Raw genomic sequence first — 7,977 nt, 5'->3', positions numbered from 1 at the left:
CTAAAGAAGAAGCAGGAGGCTAGCTCTACTCTCTATTAGGTAAGACCAGAGAGGGCAAGAAACCTCGCTTATCAGGAGAAGATGGGTAAAAGTCCATCCCATCCTATCTGCAGCCCTCCAGCGGCTCCAAAGGTCACCACCATTGGGCTAAAAAGACCATATTTGCAGCTCAAAAATGAAAGTCATTAAAAATTATGGTATGTTTATACAATGGAATAGTACTCAGCTATAAAAAGGGGATTTAAGACCCAGGCACAGTTGCCTAATCTAATTATCATGCAGTTCTAGAAAAGGCAAAACTATAACAAAGGAAGTACAGGAGGGGCTGGTGACAGAGGAGGAAGAGGGGACATGGGAGGCGACAGACAGATCCTAAGCTTTACCAGTTAAAATTTGTTTAACTTTATTGTGATGATATTTACCTTGGACTGCACATTTATTCTATCTTGCCATATACTGAAAATGGGTGCATTTTATTGATGCAAAGTCTATGGCTCCCAAAGTGTTGCAACCTCACAGTGTTCGCCATCCAAGAGTACCTTTCTCGTCTACCCTAAGACAGACGCAGACGGTGTCTTTCTAAGCTACTTCTCAACTTGTTCAGGTTAATAAAGACACAATTCCTGTTTCTCTGCTCATCACAGAAGCCTGAAGACCCTATAGTCCCCTCCCCACTAAACCATCAGTCTCATTATGAAGCCCCCCTGGTAGCTGGTCTCAAAGTCTGTATCCTCCTGCCTTCGCCTCCCAGGTCTAGGGTGACAGATAAGAACCATGGTGCTCTCTCGCTGCCCACTCACTCTTTCTTTTCCTCTTTTTATTGCTTTCCTTATTCACCTTCTGTCCCTCACCCCACTATGGGGTTTTGCCTGATCTATACAACTCAAACTGGCCTAGAACTTTCAGCAAACCATCCACCTTTCCCTCCCGAGCCCTGGAAGCCCTTGTTAGTGTGCTACCAGGCCTGGGCTCTGTGTTTCTTTTTTTAAAGTAACATTCTTAGCCATGCATTTCCTTTGCCCATTTTTATTATGATCTTTTTTCTTAGTTATTTCTGCAAGCTCTTTGCATATTGAGGATATTAATCCTTTCCCTCCCGTATTACAGCTCCTGTTTTGTATGTGGTCTGATCTGTGCCCTTATGTGACTGTGAGTTACCTGTACTAATATTACTTTCATTACTTGTATCCCTTGTAATCATGAGGATAAATGTTTTCTTCTGGATCTTTTTAGAGATAGTTAAAGAGTTCACTGATTGATTTTTTTCAAACTCTGACTTTAAATTGCCCTTTTGCAGGGGGAAGCCATCCCCAGCTGAGAAACACTGGTTTAGGCTTTGCCCACTTCCTCCAGACAGTAAATTCTCATAGCATGTTGTGGCTATTTCTTAATTTCAACTCTAATCCAGTAAGACAGTGCCTGTTCTTGGGCTAGTAGTGTTCAACTATTTCATTATTGCAGTTTTATGTTCCTGTCTGAATAATTTCTCTTCCTCTTCTCCCTCCTCTCCCTCCTCCTCTCTTCCAGTTCTCCTGAGAATAAAATCTTACTGGAAATCAGACAGAAATGGAACAAGAAAGACCCTGGCAGAGTCTGCAGGATGGGATCACCAACAGAGCGCCTTAAAGGCCAGGCAGAGCTGCTGGGGTGGGGCCCGCAGGCCCAGCTGCCTGGGGCTGATAGGTGAAAAGGCGCCCTTAGGCCCATCCCAGATAGGCCCATCGGTGGGACCCAGGGGGAAGGAGCTGCAGAAGGCAGAGGGGGAGGAGGCAGAGTTTCAACCTGCTGGTCCTAAGTGGGGGATGGGAAGGGTGGAGGCAGGACACAGCCTGTTCACAGCCTGGATGCAGTTCTGCTGCCCACGACCCCAGGCAGCATCTCATACATACCACACACACACACACACACACACACACACAGAGAGAGAGAGAGAGAGAGAGAGAGAGAGAGAGAGAGAGAGAGAGAGAGAGAGAGCTGACTCTGCCAGGGGATTCTGGGATGAGCAGGCCTGCAGCCCACAGGGTAAGAGTTCTGCCTGCTCACAGGGCTCTGCCCTGGCTATTTTGCTCTCTCCCAAAACATCAGGGATTTCGGTCTCGTCCAGGCCACTCTATTCAGAGCATGCCTGGCACCTGGTGGGGCTGTTTCTGACTGTGCCTCAACCATATAGAAGCAGCCCAAACTGGACCACTAGCCATCTTGAAAAGGGCAGGACCCAGTAGTTTACTGATGTTACCAACTCTGGCTTCTTGCCTCAGGTCCTTGGACCAGTGCTTGGTGTAAACCCCAGACTCCATGTTCCTCCCCTCACAAACAATCCCAGCAAAAGACCCCAAGCTCACCCTGAATAGACAAACTAGACTTTGTCAACTGTTTGTCCTGGAAGAGGACAGACTTGACCAGTCTTGACTGGCTTCAGGTTGGAATCACTTATGTGCCCAAGAGAAATCTTCAGCTTCTGGGAAGGGGAAAGGGCCGGAAACAGGACAAGCATGTGGGTGCTGGCCCCAGGACTGAAGCACTCAAGGGAAGGAGGCTCAAAATACTTGTCTCATAGAAGATGGCTACCTCCAACATCTTGACACTCAACCTTGCCTTCATTACATCTTTAGCATTTCCTGCCAACCCCAGGATTCAAAAACCCTATGAGCCCCAGGTAAGGCTAACTACACAGGAAACGCATGTGGCCTTAATAGCCGACAAAGCCAAAATCTACTGCATGCTCTGGCTTATCCTTCACCACAAGGCACAAGCAAAACTTTGTGTGAGAAAGGTTGTGTAGTATTGTGTCTGGGAAACAATCCCGTGTTATTGCAGCCAAAGGGGCCTTGATGAACTGGCCTGCCCTTGAGCTTGCCCACCCCCAACTCTGCCCCTATTCCAATCCCTGCCTCTGCCCCAACCACTACCCCTGTCCCTGAGAGTCTAGAAGTCTTAGAAAGGAGCAATGAGGCAGCCATCACCTGGTATAGGCCAGACTAGGGCTCTGCAAAGCAGTACCAGGAACAGCCTTCCTATCTCTACAAAGCATGCATCCTCTCCGCTGGCCTGGCATTTTCTGATCACCCCACCTCAGCAAGTAGCCCAGTGCCTCCTGCTCCTGTACTCTGCTCTGTTCAATGGAACATTTCGGAAAGTCAAGGTGGAGAGGCTGGGCCTGTGAAGCTGCCAGGTCTCAGGGATCTCCTTAGGCCATCCTGGGAAAGCCCACACTGCCTGGCCGCCCTTCAGGAGCGTTATCACTGTCTTTAGTCCTGTTTGTGAATCGGGCGTCTTTAGCCTAACACTGTATCTTGGCTCATTCTTGAACATTTTGTTTGTTTGTTTGTTTGTTTGTGATGGGGAGAGGTATGTGCCAAAACATCTCTGTGTCAGAGGACGATTGTAGGAGTCAATTCTCTCCTTCTACCATGTAGATACCCGGACCAGAGCTCTTGCCATTAGTCTTGGCAACGGACACCTTTAACTCACTGAGCCCTCTTGCCAACCCTATGTTGCTTGTTTATATATTAATAATATTAATATATTAAACGATTAAATTATAAATAATAATTAAATGATAAAATTAATAGTTAAATATTAATAATGCTTTCATACCTCAGCAACCCAACCCCCAAATAGCCCAAAATAACCCCTTGTGCTTCATTTCCCTGCTCTTTCAGATCATACACTTATTTTTATTGGCTTTAGAAACCCCAAAGGCCCAGGCTTCAAATTTCCTGTGTACACTTCTTTCTCTGCACACACTGCAGCCTTTGGGGTATCCACTGTGGCCCCCAGATCTCCCAAGGCTGCAGACTTTTCTTCGGGAAGGATTGTGAAAGTACACACCAAGTTGTTTTTGTCTCTAAACAAGTTCTCTACGTTCGAAGCTGTTTCTTTCTGTGATGTGACGTGTGTGATGTGGAGTATACGTGAAGGTCAGAGGACAGCCTACAGGAGTCGGTTCTTTCTTTCTACCATGTGGTTCCTAGGATGGAACCTAGGTTGCCAGGCTTGGCATTTCTCAATGACCTCTGACCACACACTGACCTTGGAGGAAGTCATGTGGACGGTATCCAACGCCGTGATGCCTTCCGGCTGGTGTGCCAATTAAATGTCTCCTTGTACTTCCTCCGCCCCCGGGTGACATGTTCCCTCTTGTACAGACTGTGGCCTCAAATGGCTTTCTCAGTATCTACAGTGCCTTAATCTTCTTCTCAGGATGGTGTGACTTCCCAGCTGAGCTCTGTGAACAGTAAATGAGACAGACAAGCAGGAGACCAGTTAGAGCCGGCTCTGACTAATTTGTGCCATCCTAATTATCATCTGATTTCCCTTTGGCCAACCTCATCTAAAAACTATATAACATAGGAAATCTAAATTGTATTTATCTATTCCATAATTACATGTTTAATTATAAATTAAGTGTGCACTTCAAGCAAAGACCAGAACAGAACATGGGAAAATTAAAATGTAGGGTTGGAAGTCACAGGTTGGAAAGTCACACTGTGCTGTTTATGTAGCCCAAGAAAAGTAAACTCATGAGAATCGAATTGGGTATTTCAGCCTTGAAATGCACAATTTTGTGGTATCTACAAAGAATAAAACCATCTTCCATTCAACCTCTACCTTTGCTAGAGCCCTAGCATTGCTACATCACAAAACATAACAATTAAACCAGACTCTGTATTTTCTTCTGACTAAGGAGGGTCTCCCTTAAGACTGGAAGACCAACTTCCAAGATGGCTGACTCCCATGGTGGCAAGTGGGAGGTAGCTGGTATCCCACAAAGCACCAATTTGGGAAGCAGTTGGGGTTGTTTTTGTTATGCTTTGTTTGAAAGGTTCTCTCTACATAGCCCTGGCTACCTGGAACTCACTCAGTAGGCCATGTTGGCCTCAAACTCACCTGCCTCTGCCTCCCAGGTGCTGGAATCAAAACTATGCACTACTATGCCCTGCAGCAGTCGGGATTCTTTTACAGCAATTACCTTTCCCACAGAGGAAACGGTCTGAGAGATAAGTAGATGTTTCTGTCGTGCTTAGGCAGGGACCTAGAAACTGACAGTCACTCTGACAAAGTCCATGCAGCAAGGCAGTTGAAGGCCCTTTAGGGAAGAACAGTTCCGGTTACACACGTGTGGAAAGAGGGTCAGAGAATCCACATCATTTTTCAGCAGTCAGGTATCCCGTCCTAACTGTAGCCTTGCATGTTGGAGCGTGCACAAGTTGTTGCCATTATGCCTCACAGTCCCTCCTAAATCCTGAGTCTCCACCCACCTCTAACACCTGCCCATACTCTGCCCTAGTGACAGTCTAAGAAATTCCTCTATGTTTCCATGACTTTGTGTTCAAGAGCTTTGGAATCTAGCAGACCTGGGTCAGATCCAACTTGCTTATTACTTAATAAACCTTATTTTATGTAATTTATCACCGGATACTTGAGTCTTTATCTGAAATGAAATGGATACCTGATAGGATTGTTAAGTGTAACAAATAACATATTGGGGGAGGGGGGAGTCTGCCAATATGAGACGTTAGCCAAGGTGCAGATCTAAAACTTACAGCTCATAAAAGTACGACCTGACTTAGGCAGTATCTAAAACTAAAGGCAAACATACGATAAAACACACAACTCTAGCCTTCAACAGAAACACCCAAGGAAACTATTTTAAAAAGTTAATGACTGGCTGGAGAAATCATACTTAGCATGTTCAAGGCCTTGGGTTCTATCCCCTGCACCCCACCCCACCCCCAAAGAGTGCTAGTAAAATTGATCTTTTTTTCCTCAGAGATTGAACCCAGAGCCCCTTACATGCTAGGCAAAAATACTTTACCATTTATCATACTCAAACCAGAAGTGCTCTTTTGAATTGCCCAAAATATGAAATCACCAATCTGTTGATGAGAACAGATAAAAAATTGGTCATGAGTGGTCGGAGCTATACAAGTTAACAGGGGGAAATTTCACTGCCATGTCAAGGGAAAGGAAAATAGCATGTGTGAGACTACATGAAATATAAGGTCATTTGCAAATGGCCTAAAAACATGCAAAATGGGGTTGTCCGTGCCTTAAGGATATGTGCTTGTGTGCAGTTAAAAACGGGAAGGAAACAAACTCTCAGCCCGCAAGCTGGAGAGTAGGCACCAAGGTGTGTGTCATTTAATCATGTTACAACCATGCAACTTTTAAAAGCTGTTTATTAGTAGTGTGTGTGTGTTTGATGTGTATACATGGGTGCACACATTCTAGCACACATGTGGAAAAAAAGGACCATGATGTAGACTCAGTCTCTTCTTCTCCCTTTACTTGAGTTCAAACCCCAGGCAAGCACCTTTACCCACGCAAGTATCCCACCAGCCTCATAACATTTTTGTTTTTTAGCTATGCAACTTTGAAAAAGAATTCAAATTCCTGCAGGGCAGTGGTGGCGCATGCTTTTAATCCTAGCACTTGGGAGGCAGAGGCAGGTGGATTTCTGAGTTCGAAGCCAGCCTGGTCTACAGGGTGAGTTCCAGAACAGCCAGGGCTACACAGAGAAACCCTGTCTCGAAAAACCAAAAAGACAAAAAAAAAAAAAAAAAGGAGAAGAAACAAACAAACAAACAAAGAAACAAAGAAAAGAATTCAAATTCCTAAGCGGAAATGCTGCCCAGGATTTGATGGGTTCTTTTTGTGTGTTCTTTCCATGCAGTGACTTCATTGCATTTTTGTAGCTCCACGCAGATTTAGGTAAAATATTGAGCAGCAAGTTACAAACACAATAAAATAAATATTTCTAGTGTGTGGAAACAAGGTGTTCATTATTTTATTTAATTCTTTGTTATTGTTTGGATGGGTTTTGCGTTTGGGTGCTAGAGACTAACCCTACGCCTCTTACATGTTAAACACATGCTTTAAGACTTACTCATAGCCAAGCCCGATGTATTAATTCTTTATACCTTTTTTTGGATGAAATACTTGACAGCACTATTTTAAAGTAGAAATACTTTATCTTTTGGGTTTTTGTTTTGTTTTGCTAGGTTTTGCTCTTGTGAGACAAGATTTCGATATGTAGCTCATGCTGGCCTGGAATTCACAACAATCCTTCTGGCTCCATCTCCGCTGTTCCAGAATTACAGGGGTAAGCCACCACACACCCACAGTCAGTATATAGCACAAGGCCCAATGGATAGCAGAACCTACTTATCCCTTGTATTTACTAAACCAGCCCTCACTCCATCCTTAAGACCGAGAACTGTGTTCCCACTTCCACATAGCTCAAACAAGCGAAATTAGGGTTATGAAAGTAATTAAGGCCAATTACCTGGCTCTGAACCAAGGGAGCTGCAGTAAACATTGAGAACAGTAACCCTTCCTGAAGGTGGTAAATCAAATCTGTAGCGATGCCAGTGGCCACACAGTAACAGCAGATAAGTCTTTGGAAGTGCTGATTTAAAATCGAGTCATGCCAACATACATTCCTGGCTCCATTTAGCCAAGTATGCCTGATGGACTCTACCCAGAAGTCCTGGTGTACTCCATGTAGGCTGTTGATTTCAGGATTCTCAGCCCTGCAAGAATACTGAGCCCCCACTAGAGGTTTAAGCATCTTGACACCCAGGCTTTACCTAGGTAGAATCACAGGTCCCTGGAAGAGACCTATGTCCAAACATCAAGGTGAATCCAATGCATAACTCTGGCTGAGAATCACTGGAACTTTCTGTCTGCTCCGGAGAATGACGGTGCTAAATAAAGGACATCAACTGTGAGCTTGAGGTGTCATTCCTTCTTATTACTTGAAGTTTCTACAATTTAAGTTAATCAAGGATTCGAACACATGAAGAAACTGTGAAAGCTTAGGAGTGTCACAGAGAACCCCAGAGGCTGACACATGTGTATCTGACCTCCTCAGAATCCTGAGTAGAACTCAAAATTCACCCAACAAGAAAACTATATCCCAGGGCAGAGCGTGAGAGAGAAGATGATGGTCTTCTTTACAGTGAATGCCGCCTA

Source organism: Apodemus sylvaticus, chromosome 5 (assembly GCF_947179515.1).
Source record: "Apodemus sylvaticus chromosome 5, mApoSyl1.1, whole genome shotgun sequence".
NCBI lineage: Eukaryota > Metazoa > Chordata > Mammalia > Rodentia > Muridae > Apodemus > Apodemus sylvaticus.
This window is presented reverse-complemented; position numbering follows the sequence as displayed.